Raw genomic sequence first — 20,138 nt, 5'->3', positions numbered from 1 at the left:
ATAGAAAAACATACTTGGCACCTTTTACCCTGATCCATCCCCGGGTTCTGACAATTGCTGAGGACCTTGACCAGAAGACAAAAGATGGATTTCATGACTCGATAGGTCAGTCATAGTCTGTAGACGGGAGGGCAGCCAACAAGAGGAAGTAGAGGGGCTGATTGGGCTGCTATCTGTTCAGTTGAGCCATGGCAGTATGCTTCATACAGCAGTCTCTGGTGTATTAAAGAACACAATGGTGAGAGAAGGATGATGGACAAAATGGAGCTCGGGCTAGACGAAGACAGTGATCAATAGACTGAGTTCTAGCATCCACCTATGCCGGCTTATAGATCTGCACATATGGCTCTTGGCGAGCTACGGAGATACTGCCAGATTCACTCCTTTTAACCTGTTCGACCAGTCTTGGCGGCTCAAAGATCTGGAGTAGGGTGAAGCTATGCAATCATTCACAATTACTTATTGGAGGATAAGGCTTTCCAAGCACAGTATACCTGTTTTTATGGGGCCTACCCGTCCACCCACGGCCAAGGTGGGGGATGTGCCCTGACTCTTATTCTATTTAAATTAGTTGAGAGTAGTGATTCATTCTATATGACTCTACTTATAACACACAGTCTATTGCGCCTTGACCCAGAACCTAAGCACACGCTTACTAGACACTAGCTTAAAATGTCTCTTTTACTAATTGGTAAAAAGACCTCCTCTACCACCTATGCCACAACAAATTTAAGAAACAATATTTGACATTTCACATTAGGACCCTTCTATAATATTGGTACTTAATAGCAGGTTGATGATACCAACATGCAGTACCTATTTAATATCTCACTTAAGCAGCTGCTCTCCTGCTCACTCCTAAAAAAAACATTAAAAAACTTAGTAAGTTTTGATTCTAAGGGTCAGTCACTTCTATAACTAATGGACCAGTTACTGAGTATACTCTCATTCCCCAGATAAGACATTTTTATAGGCTTACCTACCAACAGCGTAAGTATATATGATGTACAGTATGTATTACAGATAGCTCCCATTTACTTAAATTTAAAGGGACAGTAAACACCAGAATTGTTGTTGTTTAAAAATAAAGATATTCCCTTTATTACCCATTCCCCAGTTTTGCATAAACAACACTGTTATAGAAATACACTTTTTACCTCTCCGATTACCTTGTATCTTAGCCTCTGCAAACTACCCCCTTGTTTCAGTTGTTTTGACAGACTTGCATTTTAGCCAATCAGTACTCACTGCAGGGTAACTTCACATGCATGAACTCAATGTTATCTATATGAAACACATGAACTAATGCCCTCTAGTGGTCAAAATGCATTCAGATTAGAGGCAGTCTTCAAGGTCTAAGAAATCAGCATATGCACCTCCTAGGTTTAGCTTTCAACTAAGAATACCAAGAGAACAAAGCAAAATTGGTGATAAAAGTAAATATGAAAGTTGTTTAAAATTACAGTCCCTATTTAAATTATGAAAGTTTTTTTTGGACTTGACTGTCCCTTTAATCCATTGAGTTCATGGATAACAGTATATATTTATTTTGAAAATGTACATCTTGACTTTTATAACTGTCATAGTCCGTTTTTATTTCTTTAAAGTTCTTACACCTGAGAGTCATGACCTGACCACTATAATTCTTGTTAATTTTTATCTAATTTGTGTTGTGCTTAAAATGTTATTTGTTATAATAATATATTGATCCTTACACATACATATCTTTCATAAGCTTAAATAATAAAAAACGGATGTTCATTAAAAGTAACCCAAGAGTGGTTACCTATTTATTATAGTACCCTCTATCAGACTAATTATCTATCTTACATATGAGGTCCAAAAGTGGCCTCCTGAGTAATTTGGAGGGTCTACAATGTAGATGGCGCAATAACTATAAGTTGGTTACCGTAAAACATTATTTCTTTCTTTATTTTTTTAGATCCATTTATGTTTTGCTGTTTACACCTCTACCTATTTGAAATGGAAGATACTAAGGGGTCGATCCAATAAAAATCGTCGCCCGCAAAAGTCGGCGATGCCAATATTTGCGCGGGTTTGGTATCACATATACGGCATAACCTAGAAGTTACGCGCGTATATTTCTGCCGTCGCCCGTAGTTTTTTGGGCCATAGGCAGGTATACCAAACCAGCGCAGTTTGGTATCCAATATACAGCGTAAGGACTTACGTGGCGAAAATGGAGAAATCTTACTCCATTTTCACCTCGCCACAAAAAGCAGCCGTAAGAAGCCTTACGCTGACTATTGGAGCCCAGTAACTCCCTAAACTAGCTGCTAAATAAACCTAACACCTAACGCATGCGCAATGTCTATCTACCTGTCAACCGCGATCTGCTAAATAAAACCTAACACCTAACGCATGCGCAATGTCTATCTAGCTGTCAACCGCGATCTGCTAAATAAAACCTAACACCTAACGCATGCGCAATGTCTATCTAGCTGTCAACCGCGATCTGCTAAATAAAACCTAACACCTAACGCATGCGCAATGTCTATCTACCTGTCAACCACGATCCCCCGCCGCAATCCCTAATAAAGTATTTAACCCCTAAACCGCTGTCATCTACATAAACTAACCCCCTACTGTGAGCCCCTAAAACCGCCACCATCTAACTGATCTATCCCCTACTGTCAGCCCCTAAAACCGCCACCATCTAACTGATCTATCCCCTAATGTGAGCCCCTAAAACCGCCACCATCTAACTGATCTATCCCCTAATGTGAGCCCCTAAAACCGCTACCATCTACCTGATCTATCCCTTAATCTGACCCCTTACACCGCCGCCAGCTATATTAATATTATTAACCCCTAATCTAATATCCATAAAGTAATAAGCTCTATTACCAGCCCTTAAAAGGGCCTTTTGCGGGGCTTTGCCCCAAAGTTAACAGCTCTTTTGCCCTATAACCTGCCCTCCCTACACCGCCGCCACCTATATTAATGGTATTAACCCCTAATGTAAGCCCCTTACACCGCCGCCATCAATATTAAAATTATTAACCCCTAATTTAATCTACCTACCCCTCCGCCAGCTATATTATCTATATTAACCCTAAGTATATTATAGTTAATATACATTATATATATATATTAACTATATTAACCCTAATTATATTAGGGTTAATATAGTTAATATAGTTACTATAGTATTTATATTAACTATATTAACTCTATCTAACCCTAACACACCTAACTAAATTCTTATTAAATAAATTTAATTTATATTATAAACTAAAATATTTCTATTTAAATCTAAATACTTACCTATAAAATAAACCCTAAGATAGCTACAATATAATTAATAATTACATTGTAGCTATGTTAGGGTTTATATTTATTTTACAGGTAAATTGTTCATTATTTTAACTAGGTATAATAGCTATTAAATAGTTATTAACTATTTAATAGCTACCTAGTTAAAATAATTACCCAATTACCTGTAAAATAAATCCTAACCTAAGTTACAAATACACCTACACTATCAATAAATTAAATAAACTACAAATATCTATCTAAAAATACAATTAAATAAACTAAACTAAATTACAAAAAAAAAACACTAAATGACAACAAATAAAAAAAAAGATTACAAGATTTTTAAGCTAATTACACCTATTCTAAGCCCCCTAATAAAATAATAAAGCCCCCCAAAATAAAAAAAATTCCCTACCCTATTCTAAATTAAAAAAAGTTCAAAGCTCTTTTACCTTACCAGCCCTTAAAAGGGCCTTTTGTGGGGGCATGCCCCAAAGAAAACTGCTCTTTTGCCTGAAAAAAAAAACCACAATACCACCCCCCAACATTACAACCCACCACCCACATACCCCTAATCTAACCCAAACCCCCCTTAAATAAACCTAACACTACCCCCCTGAAGATCTCCCTACCTTGTCTTCACCACACCGGGCCGAACTCCTCATCCAATCCGGGCGATGTCTTTATCCAAGCGGCAGCAAAGTCTTCTTCCATCCGGCAGCATCTTCCATCAAACGGCATCTTCAATCTTCATTCGTCGCTCCTCCGACGCGGAGCATCCATCCCGGCCGACGACTGAACGACGAATGAGGTACCGTTAAATGACGTCATCCAAGATGGCGTCCGTCGAATTCCGATTGGCTGATAGGATTCTATCAGCCAATCGGAATTAAGGTAGAAAAATCTGATTGGCTGATTGAATTAGCCAATCAGATTCAAGTTCAATTCGAACTTGAATCTGATTTGTAATTTGTTGATTGTTTTTTTTTGTAATTTAGTTTAGTTTATTTAATTGTATTTTTAGATAGATATTTGTAGTTTATTTAATTTATTGATAGTGTAGGTGTATTTGTAACTTAGGTTAGGATTTATTTTACAGGTAATTGGGTAATTATTTTAACTAGGTAGCTATTAAATAGTTAATAACTATTTAATAGCTATTATACCTAGTTAAAATAATTAACAATTTACCTGTAAAATAAATATAAACCCTAACATAGCTACAATGTAATTATTAATTATATTGTAGCTATCTTAGGGTTTATTTTATAGGTAAGTATTTAGATTTAAATAGGAATATTTTAATTAATAATATTAATATTAGATTTATTTTAATAAGAGTTTAGTTAGATAGGGTTATTATACTTAATATCTATATATATAATATAATAACGATATTAACTATATTAACCCTAATATAATTAGGGTTAATATAGTTAATATATATAATATAATAACTATATTAACCCTAATATAATTAGGGTTAATATAGCTGGCGGCGGTGTAGGGGGATTAGATTAGGGGTTAATACATTTATTATAGGTGGCCGCGGTGTAGGGGGATGTAGATTGTAGGCAAAAGAGCAGTTTACTTTGTGACAAAGCCCCGCCAAAAGCCCTTTTAAGGGCTGGCAAAAGAGCTGAATTCTTTGGGGCATGCCCCGCAAAAAGCCCTTTTAAGGGCCGGCAAAAGAGCTGTTACTTTGGGGCAATGCCACGCAAAAAGCCCTTTTCAGGGCTATTTGTAGGGTTAGACTTAGGTGTAGTGGTAGGGATAGTTTAGTATTTTAGGGGTTAAATAATTTAATATAGATGGCGGCGGGGTAGGGGGATTAGATTAGGGTTTAATAATTTTAAAATAGATAGCGGCGGGATAGGGGCTCACTTTAGGGGGTAGGTAAGGTAGATGGCGGCGGTGTTAGGGGCTCACTTTAGGGGGTTATAGATTTAATATAGCTGGTGGCAGTTTAGGGGTTAATAACTTCATTATGTTGCGGCGGGGTTTGGGAGCGGCGGTTTAAGGGTTAATACATATTTTATTGTTAGGCTAGTGAGGGGGGATAGCGGATAGAGGGTTAGACTTGTCGGGCTATGTTAGGGAGGCGTGTTAGACGTGTTGGGCTATGTTAGGGAGGCATGTTAGACAGTGCTGGTGATTTCATACTTTAGTCAGGTTTTGTAGGCGCCGGCAGTTTCTACGTGGTGCAAGTCACTGGCGACGCCAGAAATTTGTACTTGCACAGATTTCTGGACATCGCTGGTTTATCCGACTTACGGCACGTTAGCATCTGATGGCGCCGTATATTGGATAGCTCGAGATGCGAGCTGAAACTGAGGGCGACGCGGGTTCCCTCGCTTGCACTGCAAACTACGCCGTATATCGGATCGCGCCCTAAGTATGCAAAACTGTCATATAACCGCATTTGTATCTGTACAGTGTTTAAACCTCAGTAAAAAAAAGAAAAAAAAGTGACACTACATTTATCAATCAATATTGCCGTCAAATGTTGCACATATCTTTTCGTATATAATTTTAGGGACTCTAATGTCAAAACGTTAAACTTTCATGATTCCAATTTCCTTCCATTATCTAAGTAATTTTGCATTGTCTTATCACAATGCATGAGTTGGATTATACAATTCTACTGTATTAAATGGTCCTATAATAGTTTGTTTATATTACTTGTTAGATTGTTAATTTTAGAGCTATTTACATATCTTGAAGTAAATTAATGATGGTATATATATTTGTGCCAAAAAAGGGACAACTATTAATATTTTAACAAAAAAACTCTTTTGTCCTGTGTATGGATCTAAATTGAAGATTTGATGTTGCTAAAAATAGGCAATAAATAATAATACCTACTTCTCTATCTGTTAGAACAGGCGCCATCTTTCCCCTCTTCCGTGGGCAGCGTAAACCACAGCCAAATTATAGAAAACAGCTGAGTTAAATCACTCTCCCCATGCAACCAGAGACCAAAAGGAAATGTTGCTATTCTTTTGCAAACAAAAGCAAACACATTTTGATAACTTTTGGCAGGGTGTGAATAGCTTTCAACACTATCTGGATTTATATTGAAGTTAATGGAGACTTTAGGCATTTCCGTACAGTTTATGTGTTCATTTGTGATGCTGTAAAAGTGATCTCATTTTCTCTATAATGTTTACCTTTTTTTTTGGTTCAATCAATTTTCATAAATAGGAGATCTAAATGGTGCCTGCTTTTTGGGGCAGAAAAGTTGCGAGCTGTGTGAACGTTGATACATTTTCCCCTAATTGAAGGTTTTTCCTTCAGGTTAGAGGCTTTCTCTTTTCCTGGAAACCACAAAAAGTTTTTTTCTTGAACTTATCAACTTACTAAACAATCTGTAGTGGCTTACTGTAAGCAATATATCTATAGCAACGTTGACGGCTATACACCTGAATAAACCTATCCGTACTGTGCTCAGCTGAGCCAAGATTCACCGCTTTCATCCATTTCCAGGTGAGATTATCAAATTGTTGGTTGGTATGTGTAATGTGCCTTTAGATTATCTATGTTAGTTTATGAGGATCCAATTATTTATAACCCAGTAAAACTCAAAAACAGGTCTTGATATAAATGTGTTTGAGAGGCGAGCTGGAGCACACCGGTCCCCCCAGCGAGACACACCCTGGTTATTTCAGGAAGCTTGAGTGGAAACAGATCTTCAACACAGCATCAACACAGTTCTGTGCAAATGTGAATGTGCAAACAGTTTAGCCAGACAGGCTTGATTTCTTATATTTTTCTTGTTCCTCCATGTTCGGCGTCTCTGAATTTCAGTTTCGTCACTGATCATGTGACCTGTCTGCAGCCAATCATTTAGATTCTAGTCGTCCATGAACAATGCACAGTTCTTCCGACTTTAGTAAGACGTGTTTCTCCAATAATTAGTGTGTGATATATTTAACTGAGTGCTCAAAATCCTCACACCATAGATGTAAATATGTCCTCCAATGCGGCACTACGCCTGGAAGTTCAACATACACCGCCTCCTCTCGTAGTCCTTGCTGACAAGCTGTCAGCCAGTAGTCAGTGTTCAGTAACAGATGTTACAGGTGTATGTTTAACTTCCAGGCGTAGTGCCTCAATCCCTTGACTGCCAGTGAGATGAGATGCAACATATGACATTCAAGGGGTTACTGCTGATGAGCATTAAATAGACAAAGTCAAAGTTAAACTTTCATGATTCAGGTAGACCATGTAATTTTAAGACACTTCATTTCCCTTCTGTGATCAAATGTACCTTGATATTTTGGTATCCTTTGTTGAAAAGCACGTTTACATGCTGCATTATTTAATCTAATCTGTTAGCTGCATGTGATTCACAGATTCATATTCACCAAATTCAATATATTATTTTATTATTATGCTGTTCTAATGTAAAGTGCAAAAGACTCCAACACCACAATATACAAATAACTATATACATAAATCCAACAAAGATCTCATGTCTGGTTCCCAGTCAGGTATCCATACTTTGCCCACACCCCCGGGAAATATTTACAATGTGAGACAGGTCAATTATACCATGGGACAGGAGTCCAAAAACCATGATTGTCCTGGAAAAATTGGGGCAGTTGTCAAGTAATGCACTATATACAATTTCCTTACAGTGCCTTCTATTGCTCCATATATATACATTTTATCCATGATTTTACAATTTGACAGTCTCCTAAGGCAATTATACCATGGGGCATAGGGCTAAGAACCATTACTGTCCCAGGAAAATTGAGACAGTTGGCAAGTATTTTTTTGTACAGTCACGGAAGGTAGCTGCACAGCTATATACTTGACAGATAATGTAAAACAATGTTCAAACACCGCTATATTAAATGTGGCACAATGTCAGCTTATTTACTTATGGCTAGATTTGGAGTTTTGTCGGTAACGACCCGAAAAACTAACGCCGGCTTTTTTCTGGCCGCACCATAAAAACAACTCTGGTATTGAGAGTCCACATAAAGGCTGCGTTAGGCTCCAAAAAAGGAGCGTTGAGCATTTTTAACGCAGCTTCAACTCTCGATACCAGAGTTGCTTACGCAAGCGGCCAGCCTCAAAAACGTGCTCGTGCACGATTCCCCCATAGGAAACAATGGGGCTGTTTGAGCTGAAAAAAAACCTAACACCTGCAAAAAAGCCGCGTTCAGCTCCTAACTCTTGTTGTATTAACCCCTAAAGCTAAGTCTAACCCTAACAATAACACCCCCCTAAGTTAAATATAATTTACATCTAACGAAATTAATTAACTCTTATTAAATAAATTATTCCTATTTAAAGCTAAATACTTACCTGTAAAATAAATCCTAATATAGCTACAATATAAATTATAATAACATTGTAGCTATTTTAGGATTAATATTTATTTTACAGGCAACTTTGTAATTATTTTAACCAGGTACAATAGCTATTAAATAGTTAAGAACTATTTAATAGCTACCTAGTTAAAATAATTACAAAATTACCTGTAAAATAAATCCTAACCTAAGTTACAATGAAACCTAACACTATACTATCATTAAATTAATTAAATACAATACCTACAATTACCTACAATTAAACCTAACACTACACTATCAATAAATAAATTAAATACAATTCCTACAAATAACTACAATGAAATAAACTAACTAAAGTACAAAAAATAAAAAAGAACTAAGTTACAAAAAATAATTTTTTTTTACAAACATAAGAAAAATATTACAACAATTTTAAACTAATTACACCTACTCTAAGCCCCCTAATAAAATAACAAAGCCCCCCAAAATAAAAAATGCCCTACCCTATTCTAAATTACTACAGTTCAAAGCTCTTTTACCTTACCAGCCCTGAAAAGGGCCCTTTGCGGGGCATGCCCCAAAGAATTCAGCTCTTTTGCCTGTAAAAAAATAAACATACAATACCCCCCCCCCAACATTACAACCCACCACCCACATACCCCTAATCTAACCCAAACCCCCCTTAAATAAACCTAACACTAAGCCCCTGAAGATCTTCCTACCTTATCTTCACCATACCAGGTTCACCGATCCGTCCTGAAGAGCTCCTCCGATGTCCTGATCCAAGCCCAAGCGGGGGGCTGAAGAGGTCCATGATCCGGCTGAAGTCTTCATCCAAGCGGGAGCTGAAGAGGTCCATGATCCGGATGAAGTCTTCATCCAAGCGGGAGCTGAAGAGGTCCATGATCCGGATGAAGTCTTCTATCAACGGCATCTTCAATCTTCTTTCTTCCGGATCCATCTTGCAGACCTCCGACGCGGAACATCCTCTTCTCCCGACGCCTACTAGCTGATCGGAACAGCCAATAGAATGCGAGCTCAATCTGATTGGCTGATTGGATCAGCCAATCGGATTGAACTTGATTCTGATTGGCTGATTCCATCAGCCAATCATAATATTCCTACCTTAATTCCGATTGGCTGATAGAATCCTATCAGCCAATCGGAATTCGAGGGACGCCATCTTGGATGACGTCCCTTAAAGGAACCGTCATTCGGGTAGTAGGCGTCGGGAGAAGAGGATGTTCCGCGTCGGAGGTCTGCAAGATGGATCCGGAAGAAAGAAGATTGAAGATGCAGTTGATAGAAGACTTCATCCGGATCATGGACCTCTTCAGCTCCCGCTTGGATGAAGACTTCAGCCGGATCATGGACCTCTTCAGCTCCCGCTTGGATGAAGACTTCAGCCGGATCATGGACCTCTTCAGCCCCCCGCTTGGGCTTGGATCAGGACATCGGAGGAGCTCTTCTGGACGGATCGGTGTGATACCCGGTGAGGTGAAGACAAGGTAGGATGATCTTCAGGGGCTTAGTGTTAGGTTTATTTAAGGGGGGTTTGGGTTAGATTAGGGGTATGTGGGTGGTGGGTTGTAATGTTGGGGGGCTTGGGTATTGTATGTTTTTTTTTACAGGCAAAAGAGCTGAACTTCTTGGGGCATGCCCCGCAAAGGGCCCTGTTGAGGGCTGGTAAGGTAAAAGAGCTTTGAACTTTAGTAATTTAGAATAGGGTAGGGCATTTTTTTATTTTGGGGGTCTTTGTTATTTTATTAGGGGGCTTAGAGTAGGTGTAATTAGTTTAAAATTGTTGTAATATTTTTCTTATGTTTGTAAATATTTTTTTATTTTTTGTAACTTAGTTCTTTTTTATTTTTTGTACTTTAGCTAGTTTATTTAATTGTATTTATTTGTAGGAATTGTATTTAATTAATTTATTGATAGTGTAGTGTTAGGTTTAATTGTAACTTAGGTTAGGATTTATTTTACAGGTAAATTTGTAATTATTTTAACTATTTTAGCTATTAAATAGTTATTAACTATTTAATAGCTATTGTACCTGGTTAAAATAAATACAAAGTTACCTGTAAAATAAATATTAATCCTAAAATAGCTATAATATAATTATAATTTATATTGTAGCTATATTAGGATTTATTTTACAGGTAAGTATTTAGCTTTAAATAGGAATAATTTATTTAATAAGAGCTAATTAATTTCGTTAGATTAAAATTATATTTAATTTAGGGGGTTGTTAGTGTTAGGGTTAGACTTAGCTTTAGTGGTTAATACATTTATTAGAATAGCGGTGAGCTCCAGTCGGCAGATTAGGGGTTAATGTTTGAAGTTAGGTGTCGGCGATGTTAGGGAGGGCAGATTAGGGGCTAATACTATTTATTATAGGGTTAGTGAGGCGGATTAGGGGTTAATACTATTTATTATAGGGTTAGTGAGGCGGATTAGGGGTTAATAACTTTATAATAATAGCGGTGCGGTCCGCTCGGCAGATTAGGGGTTAATAAGTGTAGGCAGGTGGAGGCGACGTTGAGGGGGGCAGATTAGGGGTTAATAAATATAATATAGGGGTCGGCGGTGTTAGGGGCAGCAGATTAGGGGTACATAAATATAACGTAGGTGTCGGCGCTTTGCGGTCGGCAGATTAAGGGTTAATTATTGTAGGTAGCTGGCGGCGACGTTGTGGGGGGCAGGTTAGGGGTTAATAAATATAATATAGGGGTCGGCGGTGTTAGGGGCAGCAGATTAGGGGTACATAAGTATAACGTAGGTGGCGGTCGGCAGATTAGGGGTTAAAAAAATTTAATCGAGTGGCGGCGATGTGGGGGGACCTCGGTTTAGGGGTACATAGGTAGTTTATGGGTGTTAGTGTACTTTAGAGCACAGTAGTTAAGAGCTTTATAAACCGGCGTTAGCCCAGAAAGCTCTTAACTACTGACTTTTTTCCTGCGGCTGGAGTTTTGTCGTTAGATGTCTAACGCTCACTTCAGACACGACTCTAAATACCGGAGTTAGAAAAATCCCATTGAAAAGATAGGATACGCAAGGGGATCTGCGGTATGGAAAAGTCGCGGCTGAAAAGTGAGCGTTAGACCCTATTTTGAGTGACTCCAAATACCGGAGGTAGCCTAAAACCAGCGTTAGGAGCCTCTAACGCTGGTTTTCACGGCTAACGCCAAACTCCAAATCTAGGCCTTAAAGATTAATTCCCAGCAGGAGAATTCTTATCCCCATAAGCCAATATGTACTGCTCACCTAACGATCCAGAGACCAGGACTTTTCAAGGCTGTGTTTGCAGGTAACCCGGTTCCAACCGAGTCTACTCACGGACCCACGGTATTCAAAACTTTGCGGTCCATCTAGAGTACTGTGCCCGCTACACCTTACGCCAACGTCCGTCTTCTTCCCAATACGTCACCACTATCGCGACCGAGCAATCATATGTTGAGTATAATCCAATGAGAATAAGCCGGCAGTCCCGGTACACAAACAAATCTTCTGGCTGTAAGCGATACTTCACTGGAAAAAGGAGCAATCAGTCTGTGTACAAAATAAAATGTAACTTTATTTTCACAGGTTAAAAAGACCTCAGAGTCCACAGATCAACTTCAAGGGTGTAGTGTGTCAGATTCGCTTACGCGTTTCGGCGTGAGCCATAATCATAGCCTGTACAACCTGGCACACTGCACCTATTTCAATGGTTAAAAGAACAGTGATTGGATAATTAACAAATTAAAAATTTGCATAAACACACCCTCAAACCATAATAAATGTTATCAGTGCTATACAATCTGGCAACAAAACCAAATTAGAAATAAATATTCAAAAAACATCCTGCCTTCAACACCATATAAATATAGTAAATACATGATAAAAATAGAAATAGTATACAAAATATGATACATGATATATGAACGGGTCATGCACAATAGCGCTCTAATAGTGATACAACTGTTTAATTTTGAGAGATATATATAAGCATTTGATACAAAATATTTTGTAGTAGTGCGGTGGCTGAAATATAACTCACCTGCAATAAACAAACTGGGTGTTAAAATAAATTCAAAACCCAAATTATAAAACGTATCCACTACTAAAATATCAAACAAGATATATATATATATAAAAGAGGGATATCATAATATATACCCCCCTTTTATTTTCCCATTTAGTGCAATCGGCATCACAGATGAGATACACAAACAAACAAATTGCCAGCCTAAATATACAGAGTGCAACCTTATATAAAGGCAACCTCATATAAATATGTATGTATCCACTAAGAGCTATATTTGCAAATGTACAAAATGAGCCTATGAAAATTGTAAAGGAAAATACGATTATTGCCAATTGTAAATTAAATCGTATTTTGAATTATGTCCTGTAGGTAACCTAGTTTTTAGCCGGAAAATCCAAAACATTTCTTGGCGTTCTAGCCACTTGGTTCTATCATCACCTCTACCTATTAAAGGTATTCTTTCAATAATATTCCAGGCAAAGGTGTCAGTACTCTTGTTGTGAAAATAGGCAAAATGTTGTACCAGGGGAGTTTTGGCCTTACCTATATGAATAGTAGAGAAGTGTTCTCTGATACGGGGGAGGCCAATAGTCAGTGGGATTGGTTACCTTTCTGAAAAGCTTTCACAATGGCTTAATGAGGTCCTACAGCCTATTGTCAAAAACTTACCTAGCTACCTCCGAGACACTAAGCATGTCCTGAAGATAGTTGAAGGCGTTAGTTGGGATTTACAATTGAGTTGGTTGACCATAGATGTTAGTTCACTCTATTCATCTATACAGCCTATCCTTGGTTTAAAAGCACTGAAATATTTTCTATCAAACTACACTGATTTCACTACTTGCTTCCAAGAATATGTTTATTACAGGTGAGTTATATTTTAGCCACTGCACTACTACAAAATCTTTTGTATCAAAATTAAACAGTTGTATCACTATTAGAGTGCTATTGTGCATGACCTGTTCATATATCATGTATCATATTTTGTATACTATTTCTATTTTTATAATGTATTTACTATATTTATATGGTGTTGTAGGCAGGATGTTTTTTTGTTTTTTTTTAATAGATTTTTTATTGAGGTTGTTAGAAGAAAAAAATTTTTAACATACAGGAAGTGCCAAAAGACATAAGAGTAAAAACAAAATCAATATTTCACAAAAGTAAAACATCATATAATAAAAGGTCTAGCAATGAGACTTTTCAGGCAGGCGGTTTGAACCTCATTTTTATATTATTATCTTATCTTGTTCATGTTCCTCTGATGGTGCTAAGGGTTACTCTTGAACCTTGCAAACTAGTACAGTGTTGGAGAGGAATTTGGCTTTGAAAATGGCCGCTTTTGGGCCTAGATGGGTAGAAGAGAATTAGTGACTGATACAGGAAATGTGATGATCTGAGTTATAGGATAGAGAGAGATGGGGAAGTTAACAGACTGTAGCTGTTTTTGTTAGAATGGGGGGGGGGAAAGAGGGAAAGAGAGGAAAAAGAGAGAAAGAGAGGGGGGGGGGGAGGGGGCCCTTGTGAAAAGTAAGAGTTATTGGGGGGAGAGAGAGTATCAATTAATTGAACACCATTTAGGATAGATACTGTTCTAACTTGATTCTGGGTCTGTAAGTGTCTATGTATTCTTGGTTTTAATTTACATAGGCCTAGATTTGGAGTTTGGCGTTAGCCGTGAAAACCAGCGTTAGAGGCTCCTAACGCTGGTTTTAGGCTACCTCCGGTATTTGGAGTCACTCAAAATAGGGTCTAACGCTCACTTTTCAGCCGAGACTTTTCCATACCGCAGATCCCCTTACGTAAATTGCGTATCCTATCTTTTCAATGGGATCTTTCTAACTCCGGTATTTAGAGTCGTGTCTGAAGTGAGCGTTAGACATCTAACGACAAAACTCCAGCCGCAGGAAAAAAGTCAGTAGTTAAGAGCTTTCTATCAGCCAATCGGAATTAAGGTAGGAATATTCTGATTGGCTGATGGAATCAGCCAATCAGATTTAGCTTGCATTCTATTGGCTGATCGGAACAGCCAATAGAATGCGAGCTCAATCTGATTGGCTGATTGGATCAGCCAATCGGATTGAACTTGATTCTGATTGGCTGATTCCATCAGCCAATCAGAATATTCCTACCTTAATTCCGATTGGCTGATAGAATCCTATCAGCCAATCGGAATTCGAGGGACGCCATCTTGGATGACGTCATTTAAAGGAACCGTCATTCGTCGTTCAGTCGTCGGCCAGGATGGATGTTCCGCGTCGGAGGTCTTCAGGATGCTGCCGCTCCGTTCCAGATGGATGTCGATAGAAGATGCCGCCTGGATGAAGACTTCAATCGGATGGAAGACCTCTTCTGCCCCACTTGGATGAAGACTTCTACCGGATCATGGACATCTTCAGCCCCCCACTTGGGCTTGGATCAGGACATCGGAGGAGCTCTTCAGGACCGATCGGTGAACCTGGTATGGTGAAGACAAGGTAGGAAGATCTTCAGGGGCTTAGTGTTAGGTTTATTTAAGGGGGGTTTGGGTTAGATTAGGGGTATGTGGGTGGTGGGTTGTAATGTGGGGGGGGGGTATTGTATGTTTTTTTTACAGGCAAAAGAGCTGAACTTCTTGGGGCATGCCCCGCAAAGGGCCCTGTTCAGGGCTGATAAGGTAAAAGAGCTTTTAACTTTAATAATTTAGAATAGGGTAGGGCATTTTTTATTTCGGGGGGCTTTGTTGTTTTATTAGGGGGCTTAGAGTAGGTGTAATTAGTTTAAAATTGTTGTAATATTTTTCTTATGTTTGTAGATATTTTTTTATTTTTTGTAACTTAGTTATTTGTAGGTATTGTATTTAATTAATGTATTGATAGTGTAGTGTTAGGTTTAATTGTAGGTAATTGTAGGTATTTTATTTAATTAATTTAATGATAGTATAGTGTTAGGTTTAATTGTAACTTAGGTTAGGATTTATTTGACAGGTAATTTTGTAATTATTTTAACTAGGTAACTATTAAATAGTTCTTAACTATTTAATAGCTATTGTACCTGGTTAAAATAATTACAAAGTTGCCTGTAAAATAAATATTAATCCTAAAATAGCTACAATGTAATTATAATTTATATTGTAGCTATATTAGGATTTATTTTACAGGTAAGTATTTAGCTTTAAATAGGAATAATTTATTTAATAAGAGTTAATTAATTTTGTTAGATGTAAATTATATTTAATTTAGGGGGGTGTTAGTGTTAGGGTTAGACTTAGCTTTAGGGGTTAATACATTTATTAGAATAGCGGTGAGCTCCGGTCGGCAGATTAGGGGTTAATAATTGAAGTTAGGTGTCGGCGATGTTAGGGAGGGCAGATTAGGGGTTAATACTATTTATTATAGGGTTAGTGAGGCGGATTAGGGGTTAATAACTTTATTATAGTAGCGCTCAGGTCCGCTCGGCAGATTAGGGGTTAATAAGTGTAGGCAGGTGGTGGAGGCGACGTTGTGGGGGGCAGATTAGGGGTTAATAAATATAATATAGGGGTTGGCGATGTTAGGGCAGCAGATTAGGGGTACATAGGGATAATGTAAGTAGCGGCGGTTTACGGAGCGGCAGATTAGGGGTTAATAATAATATGCAGGGGTCAGCGATAGCGGGGGCGGCAGATTAGGGGTTAATAAGTGTAAGGTTAGGGGTGTTTAGACTCGGGGTACATGTTAGGGTGTTAGGTGCAGACGTAGGAAGTGTTTCCCCATAGCAAACAATGGGGCTGTGTTAGCAGCTGAACGCGGCTTTTTTGCAGGTGTTAGGTTTTTTTTCAGCTCAAACAGCCCCATTGTTTCCTATGGGGGAATCGTGCACGAGCACGTTTTTGAGGCTGGCCGCTTGCGTAAGCAACTCTGGTATCGAGAGTTGAAGCTGCGTTAAATATGCTCTACGCTCCTTTTTTGGAGCCTAACGCAGCCTTTATGTGGACTCTCAATACCAGAGTTATTTTTATGCTGCGGCCAGAAAAAAGCCGGCGTTAGCTACGCGGGTCGTTACCGACAAAACTCCAAATCTAGGCCATAGTGAGTGCTAACTAGGTGAGGGGAAAATATAAGCTGGGAGCTAGATAAGAAGCCTAAAGAGTTATATGGAAGAAGCAATGAGTAAGGTGGGTTATCAGGCAGGATATATCTATTGCAATATAGGTCCCTAGGTAAAGCTTAGTGGCAGGTCTATACAGTATTTATTCAGATACTAGTGTGAGGTAGCAAATGTCCTCATAGGTTCTCACTTATGAGCAGTTACATATATTTAAGGCATGTAGCATAATATAAACCTATTAAACACTTATTCAATTTTAGCTTAAGTAAACAACCCTAAGTAACGGTAGAGATAGATATATGATGGTTAAGTTAGACTAGGCATTAGGATCTATTATTCAAAGTATATATAAAAGGAAAAAAAAAAAAGAGCAACTGAGAACATTAAACTGTGTTCATAAAGTCTCATGTATGGAGGCTCATGAAACTGTCTCTGAATGTGATCGCCACTATCCCACTCCTGACCTGGTCAAGTCTGTGCAGTCTCGAAGTTCATCTAAGTCGAGACAAGTGGTCAGGAGGGGGTCTCGTGAGGGCTTTGTTGCGGAACAGTCCCGGAACACACAAGGCCTGAGTTCTTTCATGTGGCAGCTGTTATTATAGGCCCTGTGGATTCTCAGCAGCTCCGGGTCTCCCACACAGGGGCCGGCCGCATCCCCTGCATAGGCGACCCAGGGCAGCGGGATGAACATTGACTCGCCAGTTGAGGTAAAGGTGAGATCGGGAGGACTATTAAGGGTCTGAAGTGCCAGAGGAGGCCGTAACGGAGGAGGTGCTAGCTGCACGGGATTGCCCTTCTGTGAAGGAGAGCCAGATCTGTCCATGAGAAGATCGCTGCTTAGTTTCGCTGGTGAGACAGATTTCTTTGTTATTTGCACTACGTCTCTCCAAGTTGGTCTGTCCCGAGTATTCTCTATTGTAAGGCTCGGGGAAGACTCACCGGCTTTAGGTTTCATGTGGTTCTTAGCGGCCTCCTCTCTATGTGCTATATCGATGGTGTCAGTGTCTTCCTTTGTGTAAGGTGCTCGACTATTTGGCTAAAGTCCGCGAAGTAGTTATCCATCTTCGATCCCAAATCTCGAAGCAGTGACTGGATCAATGATTCATGTTCCTGCATGACGTAAAAGAGAGATCTCTATCATATAGTGTTGTCAAATAGTCGTGGCGTTTATTTTTAGTTTTCTTGTCGCCTCCGCTTCTCTCCCTCAAGCAGCGCCTAAGCGTAGTTGTAGGTTGGAAAAGGGGGAGGGGGTCCGCCGCACTGATCTCCGGGTATGATCGGTGAATTATGCTTCAGCAATGAGGGCTATGTATTGTTTCCCGGGATCAGGGCCGCATCATACAGAAGTGCATTGCTGTGGCTCCCGCTTCACCCAGCTGTATAATCTTGGTATCTCTAGAATCAGTAGCGTTTGTAGATAAAGCTGAATGGGCTCAAGATGTCCGATTACACATATTTTTGTAGTAAAGTTAGAGTTAGAGAAAATGTGAGCGGGAACTCTGAAAAACACGTCTATCCCCCTCCAAGGCTGACTCCGCCCCCCCCCCCCCCGGCAGGATGTTTTTTTTAATATTTATTTCTAATTTGGTTTTGTTGCCAGATTGTATAGCACTGATAACATTTAATATGGTTTGAGGGTGTGTTTATGCAAATTTTTAATTTGTTAATTATCCAATCGCTGTTCTTTTAACCATTGACATAGGTGCAGTGTGCCAGGTTGTACAGGCTATGATTACGGCTCACGCCGAAACGCGTAAGCCAATCTACCACACTATACCCTTGAAGTTGATCTGCGGACTCTGAGGTCTTTTTAACCTGTGAAAATAAAGTTACGTTTTATTTTGTACACGGACTTATTGCTCCTTTTTCCAGTGAAGTAAGTATTTTTTTGTACCATATACAATCTCCCTATAATGCCTCCTATTTCTCCATATAGATTTTACCCACATCTCATTCTGTTGTGCCAATAATCTCTCCTTTTGACTCTTAGTATTGTTTATTGTAATTTTTATTTTAAAATCCTCATATCCCTTCATAACACATCTCCTACTAATCAGTTTAGCTTTCATGTACTAGTCTTTTTAATCTGCTATTACACTATACATTTATCATCTCTTCACTATTTTTCTTTTATTATCTTACACAGTATTATTCTGATTGGTGTGCTGTGTCTTTAACACTAACAAGGAAGTTTCTGTCTATGAAAATAAAGCTCCCCCTGTCATAGCTTTGCTGAGTCATCCTGTGCAAGGTTTATTGCATTCTTCCTTGTTTTTGTAGAGGTGAAAGTTCACTCTGAAGTAAAGAGTAATGTTGTTTATGACCAGGATATTCTAGTATTTTAAAAACAAAAGGTGTGTACTATGGTCTTTAGCTAAACAACAGTATTAAGTATTATCCTTTTTAGCTTTTTTACTGATTGATTAAAAAAAGACAAAATTGATAGTTTTTCATTTTTATTTCTTCACACGTTCAGACTTGTGACAACACTGAAGAAATTACACTTTACTACAATGTAAAGTAGTGAATGTGCAGCCTGTATAACAGTGTAAATTTGCTGTCCTCTCAAAATAACTCAACACACAGCCATTAAAGGGACATAATACTCATATGCTAAATCACTTGAAACTGATGCAGTATAACTGTAAAAAGCTGACAGGAAAATGTCACCTGAGCATCTCTATGTAAAAAAGGAAGATATTTTACCTCACAATTTCCTCAGCTCAGCAGTGTAAGTTCTCTGTAAAAAGTTATACTCAACTGCTGCTCAGCTGCAGGTAAAAAAAAATAATAATAATGAATAAATGAACAGCAGCCAATCAGCAGTGCTGAAGTCATGAACTCTTTTACTGTGATCTCATGAGATTTCACTCAACTCTCATGAGATTTCATAGTAAATTTCCTTAAACTGAATAGGGAAATAAGAAGAGTGTGCACGAAAGCTCGCTTCTTCCGCTGTCCCGGGACACACATACTGATTTGTTGAAATAATTTACAATGGGATGTGGCTACTGAGAAACTTTTGAGGTAAAATATCTTTCTTTTTTACATAGAGATGTTCAGGTGATATTTTCTAGTCAGCTTTTTACAGCTATGCTGCATCACTTTCAAGTGTTTCAACATTTGGGTATTATGGCCCTTTAATGTCTAAACCGTTGGCAACAAAAGTGAGTACACCCCTAAGTGGAAATGTCCAAATTGGGCCCAAAGTGTCAATATTTTGTGTGGCCACCATTATTTTCCAGCACTGCCTTAACCCTCTTGGGCATGGAGTTCACCAGAGCTTCACAGGTTGCCACTGGAGTCCTCTTCCACTCTTCCATGACAACATCACGAAGCTGGTGGATGTTAGAGACCTTGCGCTCCCCCAATTCTGTTTGAGGATGCCCCACAAATGCTCAATAGGGTTTAGGTCTGGAGACATGCTTGGCCAGTCCATCACCTTTACCCTCAGCTTCTTT

General features: G+C 38.7%; 1 long non-coding RNA gene across 1 annotated transcript in view; it reads left to right on the top strand.

Annotated features, from left to right (window-relative positions):
- The window catches only part of LOC128663604 (uncharacterized), a 156,857-nt gene that overhangs the window by 17,827 nt on the left and 118,892 nt on the right, over nt 1-20,138 (top strand). The window lies entirely within an intron of this gene.

The sequence above is a fragment of the Bombina bombina genome, chromosome 6, assembly GCF_027579735.1.
Source record: "Bombina bombina isolate aBomBom1 chromosome 6, aBomBom1.pri, whole genome shotgun sequence".
Lineage (NCBI taxonomy): Eukaryota > Metazoa > Chordata > Amphibia > Anura > Bombinatoridae > Bombina > Bombina bombina.
This window is presented reverse-complemented; position numbering and strand designations above follow the sequence as displayed.